At 35.4% G+C, this 17986-nt stretch overlaps 1 protein-coding gene across 9 annotated transcripts in view; it reads left to right on the forward strand.

The window, feature by feature from the left end:
* The window catches only part of ELF1 (E74 like ETS transcription factor 1), a 108441-nt gene that overhangs the window by 38973 nt on the left and 51482 nt on the right, over positions 1–17986 (forward strand). Inside the window, exon 1 of one of the 9 annotated variants that reach the window (XM_070578427.1) lies at positions 8679–8755. The exons of the other annotated variants lie outside the window; for them this stretch is intronic. The gene's annotated coding sequence lies outside the window, so the exon portion shown is untranslated. Of the gene's footprint in view, positions 1–8678; positions 8756–17986 lie in introns of those variants that run through there. 9 annotated transcript variants of the gene reach the window in all.

The following is a 17986-nucleotide window of genomic DNA, read 5'->3' on the forward strand; positions in this document are numbered from 1 at the left end:
TTGAGCTTCGGTTGTACAAATTTCTCTGCAGAAGTATTTTGATTCCCTCTCTTCCAGTTATAAATAGCTGAATTAACACCATCCTCATCATCAGAAAACTGTTCCTAAACTTCTCTTTTCAACTTCATTCTTTTCCCTCATAGGAATTTAGAACTCCTCTTTCATTTGCTCTGTAATTGCTGAGTGGTATGGTATTAGCTCTTTTTTTATCTGCATATTTTGTAGCCTGAGATTTATTAACATCTAAAAAACAACTGTAAACAATATGAATGTCTTCTAGAGTTTGCATGAAGATTGATTTAGCAATTTTTATATTAATAAGTTGTCAAAGTGATATATGCACATTGTTTAAAAGCTAAATGAATAGAAGAGCCTATAATGAAAAGAAGCCTCCCTCCTCCACTCCTTCCCATTGTGAGTCCTGCTGCCCAGAGGCAACCACTTCTTACAGAAGTTTTTGTATTTTAAAATTTGTGTCTTCTTGGCTCTGCTCTTGTCCTGTCTTCTACTCTCTGTATTAGAAGTTCTTCAAGGTCGCAGGAACCAGTATGGCTTTACATGATGTAAAGTCATGTTAAGTTCATTATCTGTGTGGTGGATGCTCAGTCATGTAATGGTCATTATGTTTGTGCAAAGTTGTCTGATACAATTTAAAAAATCTAAAATAAAGAAAATTGGTATTTTCTGTGTTTTATAAAACAGTGCTTTAAACAGTGAAACTAAAAGATTTTATAGTAAAACTATAAAAATGAGGTGTTGATTTAATAACTTAGTTTATGTTCCTCTTATTTTTATATCAAAATACTAAATGGAAGCTTAGTATTGTAATGGGGCAATTCATTATCCTTTTTTCTTTAGGATTGTAGAATGTGCATGTAGGAAAATGTATAAAACATATACAGTTTAAATATAATTACAAAGTGTTTACCCAAGTCACAACAACTAGGTTAGGAAGTAGAACATGTCCTTTATGTTAGAAGTCACCCACTACTGCCCACATTCATGTCCCCTTAAAAATAACTACTGTCCTGACTTTTGGATAACCTCTTCCTTATAGTTTTACCCCTTTGAATTTTGTGCGAATGGAATCACATCATATATATTCTGTAGTGACTTGCTTCTTTCATTCAACTCTGTGAGATTTATCTTAATTAATTTTAATTCAAGTGTAGTATTCCATTATCTGTCTCTACCAAGATGTATTTATTCTCTCTTGTTGATGGCATTAGATTATTTCCAGTTTGGGAACATTCTTACACATGGTTCAAGGAACATACGTGCAAGAGTTCTCTAGGGCAGTATCGTCACATTGAGGGATGCGAAGAGTTTTACAAAAGAGTATGGAGAGAATGGATAAGTTCTTCATTATCTTTCCTAGAAACAGATGCCTGCCATTGATGCTTTCTCAGCCATTCAGCATCTTACTGTGCTATATTGCCCTGAGGGGTGAAATCCTCCAGGACCCTAAACAGATGAGCAGTTGATGTGTTTCACAGTAAATTGCAGACATCAATATATTTGACCACTAAACAGTTTCGCATACCTGTCATTTGTTAACTAGAGTTCAATTATTTCAAACATAATTTTGAGTGAAAAACTTTTAGTAGAATAGATATAACATAGTCCCAATTATGTACGTCAAAGCAATGCTGTTATTGATAGAAATGTAGTAAAGGTATAAAAATATGGACAGAGAGGGGCAACATCAATTTTAGAGTAGTCAGAGAAGGGATCAAAGGAGATCGGAGGGGGATATATAGGAGGCTTTAACTATATAGGACTTTTTTCTTAAGAATCTGAAACAAGTTATGGTAAAATCTGAATGTAAAGCTGGATGATTGGTATGTGAATTTTGTCTCTTTCTCTTTAGTTGAACTATTTCATAATAAATTTTGATATATAAGGGGTAGAGGGTTTTTTTGCCTCACATTTATAAATAACAGAAATAATGTTTGATTTGAGGAGTAGTAGAAGTTGATTTTAAAAAAATGATGAATAAACTTTACATCAATAAAAAATGTTAACTGCCTGTTTCAGTGAAAGGTATTAGCTAGATTCGGAACTAAGTTACATAAGACTGTGTGTCTGTCCCATATAACTAACAAGATGGCTCTCGGCATACTTCTGATGGGTAACTTCCAGTTGAGATCCATTAACAAGTTGGAGCTGTAGTTTGCTAGAAATAATTTAGTTAAGTTTAGTCTTTTGAGTCATCACACATTCAAATGTTATTAAAAAACACATTTCAGAACAAAAAGATTCATGAAACATACACAATTGTTATAGTATTAATTGACACCAATAAACTTTTAAGTAGCTAATACCCCAAATGAGACTTGCACATCTAATCAGATTTATTGACATAATCAGTGTTTCATCTTGCTTCCTTAAAATTCTCACTACAGTGATAGCAATTTCTGCATCTTTAGTGATTTTTTTTTGTCATAAACTTGATGTGGAACCTTTATATAAGGTTTCTAAAATTTAATAATATAAATGTGGAAATTGCCATAAAAAGTGAAAACAGATTTCAATCCAGGTTTTTGCTTTCGTAATCATCTCTTGGCTCTCTTCTCTGAGATTTCCCACAGTCTGTGTATAAGTAGTGGCAGGGACAAAGAACAAATGGAAGTAGAAGTCATAGATTTTATAGTTGGAAGGGTTCTTAAGTTGTGTAGTTCGTGGGGATCTCCTGAATTTTTTTAAATAAATGTCTTTGCATCCTATGTAATTTGTTGATTCCTTCAACAGTTATTTATTGTCTCTTAGGATGGTGGAGAATATAGCAGTGAACAAAACGTAGAAACTTTATTCATAAATTATATACATATACTGTACTAATTAACTTCCATTTAAAAATGTGTTATAGTGTACATAAAGATTAGAGAAAACTACAGATAAATTAGATTAGTAGTCTTCAGAGTGCTCTGTGTGATCTTGTGAGATGAGGAGAGCATACTAGAACTTATATTTTTAACAACTTCATTTTACCAAGGAAAACATGTATCCCAGAGAGTTTTCTTTTCAATATGCTGTTCTTCTGAGGAGGGACCTCATTGAAGGGCATTTAATAAATAATAAAAGCCTACACTTGTTAAGAACTTGTGTATTAATAAATATAGCCCATAGAAACAAAAGCTCTTTGTGGTCCTCAGTAATTTTTAAGAGCATAAAGAGATCCTGACACCAAAAGAATGCTGTGCTGTTGCAACCACTGGTTTAAATATCATTCTTACAGATAAATCTTTTTTTCCCACTCTTAAATTTTATTTAGGAAACTGTGGATAAGTAACTTGCTCAAAATTGGACAATTTAATAGATAATTGGTACGTTTAGTGTTTGATTTGGTCCTTTTCATATGGATAGTAAAGCAGAAACTTTTACATTAATTAAATTGAAGTTAAAAAAATCACAAATGTTCTAAACTAGAACAACTAGAATAAAATCATTATTTTCAAGTTTTTTTTCTAATGAGGAAAATCATAGATGATCACCTCTACCATTTATTTATTTATGCCCTTCCAAATTCCTTCCACAAAGAACAGCAAAATTCACTAAAATTGGGGAGAATGTTAAGTTATAATGTTTGTATTTAATATATTGTAATATATTAATTATTGATTATAATATAGTTATTATATTAATATGTAATATATTTAATGCATTCATATAATTATATTTTTACCGGTTTTTAAATTGTTTAATATGAAAATATTAGCCTTACTAGTAAAGGAATGCAAATTAATTGATTTTTTCCCCTCATCATACTGACAAAAGTTAAAGTATTGTGGGTTGGTGAAAATGCCATTAAATGTGCATACTCATATTCTATTGATGGCGGTATAAATTGAAAAAAACCTTCTGGAGGGCAATTGACCTATATCAAATGCTTTGAAATTGTACATGCCTTTTGATATAATAATCCCAGTTCTAGGACTCCATCCTAAAGAAAATTTAGTAATGGGAACAAAGATTTAGCTGCAAGGATATTTGAACCACTGGTTGTAATAGTATAGCCGTTCTCAAGCTTTATACTCTTCATATCTACTCGAACTTTATATCTTCCTCATACTCTTAAAAATTATTGAGGATCCCAAAGAGCTTTTTCATGTGGGTTACACTTATCAGTATTTACCAATATTAGAAATTAAAATAAAATATTAAAATATTAATACATTAATTTATTGAAAAATAAACTCATTACATGTTAACATAATTATTTTTGTAAAAGACAACTATGTTTTCCAAAACAAAAACTGTATTGAGAGCGGTGTAACACTTTTTAATCTTTGGTTTAACAGAAGGCAGCTGGATTCTTGTATCTGCTTCTACATTAAATCTGTTGCAATGTTTGAAGAATGTGAAGAAAATTTGGCCTCACACAGATGTCTAGTTGGAAAAGGAAGATGTATTTTAATAGCCACTTCAGATAATTGTGGATTTCTTCTTTGATACTATCAAAAATGAACAAATGCTAGTTTCTTAAAGGTTGGTGTAAAGGCACTCTGAAATCCTACCAACGAACTTTTTCTCCTCTGTAACATTAAAATCCATTTGTCTGCCTTGCACTTTGAATGAATTGGTCTTTTACCTAAGCAAGATTTTGTAATATCATTCATTGGTCATTTGAGTATTCCAAATGTTGACATAATATTTTTAAAAATCACATTTTTTAATATCACACCAATCTTATCAGAAAAATCTTTTAAGTATTGGAAAAGTAACAAGCTAAAAGTGGTGGATATTGGTTTTCCAAAATTCTGATTTTCAGTTGAAAGGTTGTATTTTATCATTGGTGACAAATGCCATTAGTTGTTTTCCTTGAGGTGACGGGCACACTTCATTTATTTTTGGGAAAATGTCTGCCAAACATCAAATTTTGAATAATAAGTAGTTCTTTCAAGTAAAAATGTCATTCCATGAAAAAAGCAGCTAGTTTAGCCCACGACTCACTCATAGCATTAATGCTTTTCCTCAAGACAACCATTCTATTTTAGTATTCGTCAGAAGTACTTTATGTATACTTCCATTTTATCACTCAGAATATGAAAAGGACGTGTATGTAATGGTTGAGACTTAAGAAGTAGTTTTTACTCTTTATCAAGGACATTCTTCTGTAAAACTACCTTTTTCTTTCTTAACGTGAGTGCCTAGTGGTGGTAAAGAATACAGTGACTGCTGTGCTTTGGTCACACAGCCTTGGTTCATGCTAAGGCACTAGCAGGTTCATCCACTGTGCTTTTACACCATCACTGCAAATGTCGACACTGTGGAAAAAAACAAATAATACCTTAGTATTACTATGAAAATAGTTTTGACCTCATGGACTCCCTGAAAGAGTTTCTGGATCCTCCCTGGGTCTGAGGATTGCATATTTGAGAATCTCTGTAATTGTGCAACATTGGAAATAATCCAATGTCCAGAATTAGGGATTGGTTAAATAAAGGATGGTATGTCCACATAACCATGTGATAGAAATATGATTTTGTTAAAGTTTATTATACAGTATTTTTTACTTTTGGTGCCTCTCTAATGAGGAAATCGACCTTTCTCAAAGAAAGTAAAAGTGTCACTTCTGAGCCTCAATATTTCCATTTAGTTGGGTGACTTTGTGATTAAGAAAAGGGAAATTAAAAGGCAGAAGGCGGCAGTTACTGGCTTCTCTTCCAGTCTAAGGGATTTCTCTGCAGGAACTTTAGTTTAATTTTCACAGTAAAAGGATTTGGCAGTAGTATCAATCATTTTTATATGGTTTATAGTAATAGGTGAAATATACTTTCAGATTAACTTCTTCCTGTAGATTCAGTTCCTCATTAGGTGTTTTTTGATTTACGTTTTTCTTTTGTGTTTTTCTTTTTAATTGGGAGAACTTTGATGTGCTATATATTATTTAGTTTCAGAGTGAATTAAAGAAATGAGTTTCTAAAACAAACATAGCTAGAGATTTTCTTACGCCATTGAGAACATATTCATGCTGATGGCGCCATCACTGTGTCATTGGTGGTGCTGTAGCCTGCACCTTTTGGGCAAGTTAGAAAGGGACTGTTGGGGTTAGACCCCTAGGCTTCTAGTTAAGATCTTCGCACGTGGCATCCCTAAGGTGAACAAACTGTGTTCTGTGGAAGGTCAGAACACTTTTTGAGAGAGGCATCATTGAAGATAGGCTTCTTTGTGCATCTTAGATATTTCTCTTTGTTATGATGGAAGCCTAATAATTATGACTTGTCTTTAGTAATATTTTTCTAAGCACTAAGTTCTAGAGAATGTTTAATGTTTAAAATTCCTTTCCAAAACTACCTTTGTGTTTATTCACAGTTTTGTGTCTTAAAGAATCTTGCTAAAGTACGCTGGAAGAATATATACAATATGATACTATTTATATAAGGTTTAAAATACACCACGTCAAATACACATACTTATCTATTAAAGCATAAAGAAAATAATGTGAAGATTTTAGATTTAAATTAGAATAATTAATTAGAATTAATGTTATGTGTTTTAGTTTGCGAGACAGTTTGAAACAATTTGTATTTAGAAACAAGATTTGTTGTGTAAGTCATTTTATTCAAAATGTTTAATGGTGTGAACTTTCTAAACTGGAGGTTATCTTTGGTCTTTTGATCTATGGCTCAGAGACAAACTTGTGTATTTTTATAGGATAATTTACAACCTTTTAGTCTTGGGAATAAACTGAAAGGAAGGTGTAATACTCATCTGCCCTTAGCAGAATAAAATAGTTACACACCATTGTTTACATGTTTGATTGTTGAGAAGGTGGTGGACATTAGGGTCTCTGTAGATGCTCTGAGATTTCCCACCGTTTGGGATGATTCAACCAAGCACCAGAGCCAGAGGCTGTGGGAAGGGAGCTGATGTGTCAGGAAATGGATACTTCCCTTGGGGTTCAGGGAACACTTAGTCCTAGATATTGGGACAATTTATGGATAAGAGCAGGAATATACTAAAGATAGGCCAGGCAGGCACTAAAAACTTACACTCTTATAAAGAATGAACTCTGGGACTGGCCTGGTGGCGCAGTGGATAAGTTTGCACGTTCTGCTTCTCAGCGGCCTGGGGTTCTCTGGTTCAGATCCCAGGTGTAGACATGGCACCGCTTGTCAAAAGCCATACTGTGGTAGACGTCCCACATATAAAGTAGAGGAAGATAGGCATGGATGTTAGCTCAGGGCCAGTCTTCCTCAGCAAAAACAGGATTGGCAGTAGTTAGCTCAGGGCTAATCTTCCTCAAAAAAAAAAAAAAAAAAAGAAGTAGATCTTCCATTGAAAAATACTGAGTAAAAATGAAATTGTTTTCCAAGCCACTCATTTAAGAAATGTTACTTACTTTAGGAGCATGGTGCCATGCTTAAAGCTGATTATTAGTATATTTTAAGTTCTGTTTAAGAAAAAGAGGTCACAGGAAACTCAAGATGGGCTTATGTGCAGTAAAGTATTGAGTCATTTTGGACATTGACCTAGAGAGGAATAGCACTAAAGCTTGGTGAAGTTGTAGTTGTGGTGGGTTATAGCTTGGATAAGAATTGACCAATGTGAATGGAGAGGATGGCTGCATTGTGCCCCAGTTTTTATACAAAATGACACATGAGTGATGAATTGAGGTGATTCTTAAGAATTATTAGTTTGGGAGGCAGCTAGGCGTCATGAAAAGTGAGCACCTCTTTTTTAGTCGTAATTAATTGGAAGTTTGCATAAAATGACTTAAAGTAAGAATTCACCATTTGTGGCGCTGGCCCCGTGGCCGAGTGGTTAAGTTCTCGAGCTCCGCTGCAGGCGGCCCAGTGTTTCGTTGGTTCGAATCCTGGGCACAGACGTGGCCACTTCTCATCAAACCACGCTGAGGTAGCGTCCCACATGCCACAACTAGAAGGACCCGCAATGAAGAATATACAGCTATGTACCTGGGGGCTTTGGGGAGAAAAAGGAAAAAAATAAAGTCTTTAAAAAAAAAAAAGAATTCACCATTTGAGAATCGAGTTTTATTTGGTTTCTGTATAGCTGATAGTCGAACATAAGTGAGTAAATAATGTGAGCCAAAATTTGGATATACAGGGAGGTGGGCAAGGGAGTAGAGAGAGTTTGATTGAGGGCACACAGATTATAATCTGGGAAGAGTGCTGGCGAGAAACCATGGTAAAAATGACCAGAGGTCAGAGGCAAGCTATCTCTTCAGCTTTGTTTTGAGTTAGTTGCTTGAAGGTTAATTTTGGTTTTTTTTGGTGGTGGTACTAATATCTTTTGCGAGGTAAGGACAGGGGTGGGGAGGGGCTCATATACTGAGGTGGTCAAGTGTTACTTATCTAACCAGTTGGGTAAAATAGTTTGAGGGCTTGTTCTGTTGTGCAGACATCTGACTTTTTCTCTCAGTCATTGTGGTTTTCAAGTCTTAATTTGTAAGGTGTTTACTCCTAAGAATATTTCTTCAGAAAACTATAATAATGAATCTTTGTGTGCATAATGAATTTAGATCCCAACCTCAAAATACCTTTTTATTTGCTGTTTTCATAAACACTTCACCATTCGTTCTCCGTGTCTCTGACACCATACTTTGATACACTTTTACATAAACTATTGGACTATTTATAAAACAAGACATAAAGATGTAGCAGTGAAGGCAGGAAGTACTTGACGTTTGTATGCCATATCTTATTCTCTGCTTCCTGTCAGTTAAACCACGATGAGAGGAACAGAGACACAGATGTACAATTGCTGCTTTAATTTCCCATTAGGGAAACCAGTTAAGTATAAAGCTTGTTTCATTAAACTTTTGTCACTTGTTGATTCTAGGTATGTTGTAGGCTTGTTTTGTATTATATGGATTGTGTGAATTGCAATTAGATGTTTGATATAGAAAATAGAACTTTTATGTAATTAAAAATATATTTGCTTCTGTGAACATTTTAATAGGCCAGAAAAGATTGGCATGCAAATTTGTGTATATGGTATACATTCAATGTGAAATGATAAGCTAATACTTTGATCTCAGAATTTTAGTAGTTAAGAATTTATTTTTGTATTTTGGTATATCAAGATTCTTTAAAACCTTTAAAGTATTTTATAGTACAACTTTAAGATGATGAAAGGAAGGTCATAGAAGTTGACTTATCCAATGTAGTTAGAAAATGGCAGAACTAGGATTTGAATGCAGATCTTCTGAGGTTAGATCCTGTGTCCTTTTAGGAAAAAGTTTGTTTTCATTAAATTATTATTACCTATTATCCAGTGATTTAAGCTTTTAGGTTTACCTTTGCTCGGTCTGCATGGAATGTCAGCATCGTCCCTCTGCCCCCTGCCACATTCGCTCTACTTTGAAAAAATAGATACTTTTTATCCTTAAAGAAATGGCCCACTCGTCACTTCTTGTGAAGTTTTCTCAGGTTCTCACTGGTGTTTTCTCTCGTTCTTTCTAATCCTTCATCCCTTGGTTAGCTTATTCATTTACATTGTTCTGTAGTTATCTGTTCACATATTTTTTTCCTTTAGGCAGTAAACTACTTTTTTATTTTTGTATACCCAGTACCTAGCATATAAAGATTTTACAGATATTTGTTGGAAGAATAAGTACATACCTGATATTTCTTTTCTTCTTTCCAGAATCAAACAAGCTGATTAAAGAACTATAACGTGGCTCTTTTTTACAGTATTCTTCTGTAGTTTATTGTTAAGAAATAATTTCGTTATAAGATTTCTTTCCTGTTCTGCCCTCTCTGTTTTTTTTTTGCTATTTGAAGAAATCAGGTATCTTAGGGAAATAATTAGTGTTTCTGTACTGGTTAAAAGTGGTCCACTAAAAAATGTAGCTGAGACTAGCATCAAAAACTTTTTGCTTGTCTTTAGATTAATCTGGAGAAAATGTCTGGCTCTTCCTTGTAGTTCTGATTTCTCCACTGAGTGGAAGGAATAATTCCCTTTACCACTTCTTGCTTCTCCCTGGATTATTTTCTGTTCTTGTCTTTAAGTCTTGTGTACCTCACTGAGTTTTGGCTTGTAAATTGCAGTCTTATTATCAACAGAGCAACATTTTTTTGCAGGTAGGATTTTAGTTTAGACTTGCCTATTCTAGGAATGTGTTTTAAAAGTTCGTATATTAACAGGTTTGTCAGCTAAAAATTATATAGCTTACTATCTAATTTTAAAAAATCAAATTTAAATGGTCAAATAAAAAATAAAGTCAAATTTAAGGATTCAAATCTGCCTTTTAAAGATTGAAGGTAAAATTATTAAACTATATGAATTTCATTTTTAGGGAATTTCAAAAGAACCAACTAAGTAGCTCTTTTGTTTAGTAAAACCTAATTTAGGCTAGATATGTAGACAGTAGTTCATAGAGTTGTTGAATGTCCTTTTAAATGTGGGGTTTCCCATTTTTGCACCATTTCTTGGCGTATTTCTGTGTTTGAATCAGAAAATACACGCGTATACGTCACTCTGAGGGTAGTCAGTAAAGCCTAGCCTACCACCAGTCAGTTCTGGCAAGTGAGTACCTCATGTAAAATTCTATAAAATGCTGAAACAGACATATGAAAACACTTATCTTTTATCATTTTAATGAAGAATTTTAGTAAGTAAATATTTTTTATTAAAACAAAATGTCCTTTGATCTTGTAGCCTAATTTGACTTTCAACACAGTGTACTCTTAATATTCTTTTACATTATGTTAGTTAATAAAAAACATACAGAAAAAATTTATATGTCTTTTGCTCTCAAGTAGCTTATAATCTTAAGAAATGGGACATAGTAAATAATTACTGAATAACATGGGAGAATAAGCTTTGTATCTGCTTCTGCTATATCATGAACATTGTTGTGATGAGCATTTTCTTAGATCGTAGACTGTGATGCCCACTGGGAAAGGCTGTGTCTTAGACACTTGTCTCTTTCCTTTTCCTCTCCCTCACCCACCAGTGCTTGGCACATAGGTACCTAGTGAGTGCTTGTTAAATAAATAAAAGAATACAGATAGTACTGGTAAAATTTCTGAAGGCCCTCTAGTATATAGGAAAAAGACAGTACAAGGAGAATTTTCTCTTCTTCCTTAAAGTGTTTATATTTCTAAAGGGGTTGCTTGTTTTTAATCCCAATAAACTTTATTGTTATTATTAAATTTCAATTCATTCAAAGTTGCATTAAAAATTAAAGTGAAATACAGACCCTGAGGTTACTTCTAGGTTTATCAACTTTACCTAGAAGAAGTCTGCCTTTGGATTTAGCTGTATCTATTTTCCCCCCAGATTTTCCCTTCCACTCTCCATATGTTCTTGCAATCTGAAAGGTAAAAAATTTCTCCCATACTCTTATTCTCCATTTAGAGTAGGAGAGGTCACGTTTTCTGTGTCCAGTTGTCGGGGATGAGAGGTAGTGGGAGATAGACACAGAAGGAGAGTGGCTGAAGTTTCTTTTCATGAGTTGTAAAATAACAACCTATTTTAGCTGACAGTCTCACATTTTCAATGCATAATATTTTGAGACAGAACATTAATGTTCTCATTAGATCAGTAGATTAGAAGCTCCTTGAAGGCAGAAATTTTGATTTGTTTTGTTCACTGCTGTATTCTTAGCCCCTGGAACAGAGTCTGGCATATTGTAAGTACTCAGTGGATTTTTGTTTTGTTTTGTTTTGTTTACTTTTTATTGAGATTGATAGTTTATAACCTTCTGAAATTTCATTTGTACATTATTGTTTGTCAGTTGTGTTGTGGGTGCACCACTTCACCATTTGTGCCCACCCCCCCATCCACCCTTTCCCCTGGTAGCCACTAATCTGTTCTCTTTGTCCATGTGTTTAGGTTCAACATATGAGTGGAGTCATATAGAGATTGTCTTTCTCTATCTGGTTTATTTCACTTAACATAATACCCTCAAGGTCCATCCATATTGTTGTGAATGGGATGATTTTATCCTTTTTTTATGGCGAGTAGTATTCCATTGTATATATATACCATATCTTCTTTATCTAATCATCAGTTGATGGGCATTTAGGTTGCTTCCACGTCTTGGCTTCTGTGAATAATGCTGCAGTGAACATAGGGGTGCATGGATCATTTTGAATTGCTGATTTCAAGTTCTTTGGATAGATACCCAGCAGTGGGATGGCTGGGTCATATGGTATTTCTATTTTTAATTTTTTTGAGAAATCTCCATACTGTTTTCCATAATGGCTGCATCAGTGGGTATTTTTTGAATGAATGAATAGGTGAATGAGCATGAGCTGCACTCAGACATGTGCTCAAACTCTCTGAACACCTTGAGTATCCCTTTTACAAATATTTATCATGGACGGTCTGTGTAAGGTATGAGAGTATGGCGGTGACCATGCCAAAGTTCTTGCCCTTATTTGGTTGGCTCTCTCAATCCTTGCATCCTCATGTATTTGAAGTGAGGTGGATATTATTGATATGAAGATTATAATGACAGATATAGAAAGTACTTAGCATAGGGCCTGGTACTTGTAAAATGCTAGCTATTGCTTGCTTCTCCATATTTACTTTCTAATTTGTTATCATCTCTTAAGCTCCTTGAGGATAAGTATCCTGAGGTTTTTTGGATCTATGCAAAAACATCAGTGGTTGTGTTAAATGTTGAAGAATTAAGTAGTTATATGTATTTTGCTTTGCAAATTGTAAAGTACTTATTAGACATCAGGTATTACTCACAAATGATATTGTACGTGAACTTTATTGTGCTATTGTACAAATTAGATGTCTTTATGTTAAAGTATTTTTAAAAATCTAGTAAGTGCCTGTTACATCTACTAAGGCAACTTTGAATTCTTGAACTTTCCAAGAGAAAGGCGTAGCCATATAGCAGAAAATACCTCTAATAAAGAGCCAAGTTTAATGCAGCCTTACATGGTCAACTAGACATTTTCACAGGAGCATTTTTTTCCTAAACATCACCCTGGAAGAAAATAAAGATGCCTTGAATGTTGGTGATAGCAGTCTTGATTGACTAAGAAACTTGCATGTGTCATGGGATGTCACATCTTTCTTCATTGAGTAACGAAATCAGCATCATCTATTCAAAATATTTTAATGCTAAATGACAGCGGTGTAGTGGTTAAGTTCATGTGCTCCACTTCGGCAGCCCAGGGTTCACTGGTTTGGATCCTGGGCGTAGACCTACACACTACTTATCAAGCCACGCTGTGGCAGGCATCCCACATATAAAATAGAGGAAGATGGGCACAGATGTTAGCCAGGGTCACTCTTCCTCAGCAAAAAGAAGAGGATTGGTGGCAGATGTTAGCTCAGGGCTAATCTTCCTCAAAAAAAAAAAAAGAAATCATCTACAGATGCATCTAGTTTGTATATTTCAATGTTTCATTAGTATCCAAATGGATATATGTATGGCAGTTTTGATGTTCAATTGAATAACTTGTTAGAAAGATTGTATGGTAATGAGTCATATCTTTGTGGAAAATCTTATTTTCCTGTTTCTTGAACCCTCTTCCAATCCTTAGGCAAAGAACAAAAACTTGAAGCAAATTAGTTAAGTGATTTTTGTTTGTTTTAAATAAATTCGCATACCCTGGGAAGATTAAAAACCATTGTTGAGAATCTCTATTATAAGTAATTAGTGAAGAATTTAAGGAGGGAAGTATACACATTGGTGGCTGGAAGCTATCAGTGTAGCAGTCAAGCTGTGGAATGTTTGTTTAAACTGTCCTCATCATTTTTGGGTGGTAGTTAGCAGATCCCGCGTATATGACTTGCTTTGGGCTTTGTAATCATAGGGACCACACTCTGTTGCAACCTGATTTGAAAGCCTCCAGCAACTTTCCCCTTCTTCCCAAATCAAGCCTAAATTCCACTGCCTGACTTTCAAGACTCTCCATAATTTGGTTTTGCTTTGCTTTTTTAACCACATTTTCTACTATTTCCTATTGTCAACTCCTAGCTCTTGTCAAGCTATTAGCTATCTCCAAGCTTTACTTTGGTCAGTTTTGATCCTCTGCCTTCTTCTGTGTCTCAGCATTCACACGCACACACACTCTATATTTTACCATCTTTTCTTTCCCTATAGTCTCCCCACATCCTACCTTCTTTAGAGGTTGAATTTAGGTCCCTCGTTGTCTTTGAAGTGTTTCCTTGACCTGTTTGACCATCCCCTCTTCTGAAGTGCTGTGGTACTGACCAGCTTTATTAGCATTTAATTAAGTACTACCTTTTGGTGTTCAATTGTTGTCTCTCTTGGTCTTGTTTCCTGAACGAGATTATAAACTTCATGGGAGCAAGGTCATGCATTATCTCTTTGTATTTACCATAGTACTGAGCTTAGGGAAAGTTCAGTAAATATTCATCAACTTTTTACCACCAAGTCAATCTGTAGAGGCATAGTTTCTTTTGAAAGTGAGTGTTGTGGGATCTTTTGATTAGCTCTGGATATACATCAGATAAACATAATAAAACTGTTTCCTATCAGAACAAACCTAATGCAAGGTTCATTGATGTACTTTAGGTAACAGTCACTGAAATGGATTCAAATGATTTAAAAATTGATTGAGAAATTATATTATAAAAATGGAAGCCCTAAAATTTTAACTATTCTGTACTATTAATCTTTATATTACTTATGACTAGTATTTAAAGTTTGCTTCTAGCTAAGATTTATACAATAGGAAGATATAAAGTTGCATGTGTAATTTATAATATTACATAGTTATATTTTAAGTATATATGTTACGGTACTATGCCCATGTCCTTCTACTTTCTTGTCTCTCATCTTGTGGTTTTGCTGCTTCTGGTTTTTTGGTGCCATTGCGTTTAGAATGTCAGATGAGTGCCAGACAGTTATGAGGATGGTTGTAGGAGGAATTCCATTTTAGGGATCTTGATGGGGAACACCAGAATTGTTTTATTATATCCAAGCTTATTTTAAAAATTTTTCAATTATTTAAAGAAAAAAAGGGACAGGCTATGAAAACAGCAGGGCATTAGGGGTCTTCTCATACATGGGAAGCAGAAGTTTTGTACACAAGGAATCTTTAAGTCCATCAAACTTGTTGACTTTGGAAAAGGTGAAAATGTTTTGCATCTTTGAATTTTATATCCTAAAGTCTGATCCCATTGGGATTTGGAAGAGGGCTCTAAAATGCCGCAGAAGTAAAAGATTGTGATCATCCAAGAATATGTGAGAGATCTGGGTTGAGCCTGGCAGTGAGCACAGACAGCCTGGGAAAGGGTAGTATATCCAGGGTCCTGGGGGGGTTGGGGCAGGGCTGACTTTGGCTTCTTTAATACAGGGGTGGGGTAGGGGCCATGAGGGACTATAAAATGCAGAAATGCTGGGATACCTGTTTTTGAGATGAGGGTGAAGAGTAGTAAAACAGTGACAGGTGTACTTTTCTTTAAAAAAAGAAACTTAAAAAAAGTTTTATTTGTTTGTTTATTTATTGGTGGGAAAATTGTCCCTGAGCTAACATGTGTTGCCAGTCTTCCTTTATTTTGTATCTGGGACGCCACCACAGCATGGCTTTATGAGTGGTGTTTAGGTCTGTGCCTGGAATCCAAACCCACAGACCCTGGGCTGCCAAAGCAGAGCAGGCGAATTTAACCACTACAGCACTGGGCTGACCCCCAGGTGTACTTTTAAGTTTGATCCATAGAATATTCCCGTTCACTCTTCCAGGCCAAGTGTTCAGATATCCTGTTTTACAAATCTGGCTGGCCGTGTCTTTCTCAATACCTTTTGTGGCAACATGAAAAGCCCTGTTAATGGATTTGAAGTTTTTCCTATAGGCAGTGGAAACCACTGATTAGTTTTAAATAGAGAAGTGAGTTGATCATATTTTCATTTTTGGTAAAGTACTCCCACTGCAGGGTGAAGAACCACAAGGGGAGTAGAATAAAGAATAGTAAGAACCCATCAATTGAATACATGGAGCAGCTGTCACCTAATAATGCAACCCATGGCCATTAAGCTATCTAAATGACCTTTAAATTGTGCTTTCAGCTGATGGTGTGTCTGTTTGTAAGAGTACGACTTCTTATGACAGAATACAGTTTCTTCTAGAAGACTGTTGTGCAATGTGGGAGTTGGAGATGCGGGGAGACTGTCACATAGCAAAATCTCCTGGGGGACTTTTAGACAGAATATCCCTGGCTTTTCTCCTTCAATTTGGGCCATAGTGAAAGACTGTTACTGATGGGAATCTGCTGTGTTCTCAGATGGGGGAACCATTGCACTAGAGTATATCTTCTAAGAAGATGAAAATACTAACCAGGGGAATGAACAACCACAGAAATGAAACAGAATTTCCTTGCGAGTTGATTCTTGTTTGTTATAGAAATTTTTTAACTGCCCAAACAGGTTTTGCTGATAAGCACACTTTACTCTGTTTGTGTTCCCTGGATAGGTGTGTTTTTGTCAGAGTTCAGATTTTGGATGCTGGAGGAAAGAAAATTCCTTCAGTTAGTTTATTTGCATAATAAGATGCACCAATTAATGACATTTTGACATTAATTGACCACTTTCAGCCTTTTTGAGAAAGGAAAGAAGTTAAACTTTTTTCATGATTAAAGTTAAAACAATATCCGATTACTGTTGGATATTTCTCTTGGTTTTAAATTCTCTTGTTTTCAGAACATGCTCAGAAAAAGGGTTAATCTTGAGACCACAGGTATGAACAGGTCTAGGTATGTGATCTGTTTGGCTGTTTTGCAAGGTGCTATAAATGCTGCCTGAGTGTAATCTGACACCAGGTAGACCCAAGTGGCCAATGATGGAAAGTGGAGAACAATGTGAAAGAACTGGAATTTCAGGTCTGGGTAGTGAGTAATTGCAGTCTGCCCTCAGAGTCCTGGAGCTGTTCATCTGGGTGTCATCAAAAAGGCAGAAGTCAGCCTGTTCGGCCTGATTGTATTGACTTTGCATGTTTTTTTTACCTTAATGTGGTTGAAGCTAAGGTGAGCTTATTCAGGTTTCCAAGGCCTACTTCAGCATTTCATGTCACCAGAAGCCTGACAAAAAAGATCTATTTGTGCTTCATTCACACGAAAATGAAACTGTATATTTTTTTTGGAAGAAGATGGTGATTAGCCCTGAGCTAACTACTGTCAGTCCTTCTCTTTTTGCTGAGGAAGCCTGGCCCTGAGCTAACATCCGTGCCCATCTTCCTCTACTTTATACATGGGACGCCTACCACAGCATGGTGTGCCAAGCGGTGCCATGTCTGCACCTGGGATCTGAACTGGCAAACCCAGGGCCTCTGAGAAGTGGAACATGTAAACTTAACCGCTGTTCCACCGGCCTGGCCCAAAACTATGCTTTTGAAAAAGTTCTAGGTACTTCCCTCTCCCCCACTTGCAGTGAAAGATCGTAAGACAGTATAGCTACTTAAAAGATATTGTTGGTGGGGCTGGCCAGGTGGCACAGCGGTTAATTGGGCACGTTCTGCTTATTGGCGGCCCAGGGTTCACCAGTTCGGATCCCAGGTGTGGACATGCCACCGCTTGGCAAAAGCCATGCTGTGGTAGGCGTCCCACTATAAAGTAGAGGAAGATGGGCATGGATGTTAGCTCAGGGCCAGTCTCCCTCAGCAAAAAGAGAATTGGCAGTAGTTAGCTCAGGGCTAATCTTCCTCAAAAAAAAAAAGATATTGTTGGTAATATATGTGGTATTGTATGGATTCCAAGAACACATACTTTTAAACTTTTTTCTAAATTTTAAAAAATTCCTTGAGTATTTGAAATAATTTAAATTAAAAGGTTGGGGTATAGAAACGTTTTCTTTTTTAAATTAAATTATGGGAACCTTGAACGCAGTGGGGAATAGTTTGTTCCTCTTGTGACATTAACTTGTATTTTTTTCCTTTTTTATTTTGTGTATAGAGTACATGATTTAGAGAGGACTATATAGTGAGATTTGTTTTACAATTGGTGTTTTTTTCCTTAGTAGGAACTGAGACTACTCTTGTGTGGGAAAGTTCAAATCTGGTTACTTAACTGTAACTACATTTTGGTGTGTTTA

The sequence above is a fragment of the Equus przewalskii genome, chromosome 16 (genome assembly GCF_037783145.1).
Source record: "Equus przewalskii isolate Varuska chromosome 16, EquPr2, whole genome shotgun sequence".
Lineage (NCBI taxonomy): Eukaryota > Metazoa > Chordata > Mammalia > Perissodactyla > Equidae > Equus > Equus przewalskii.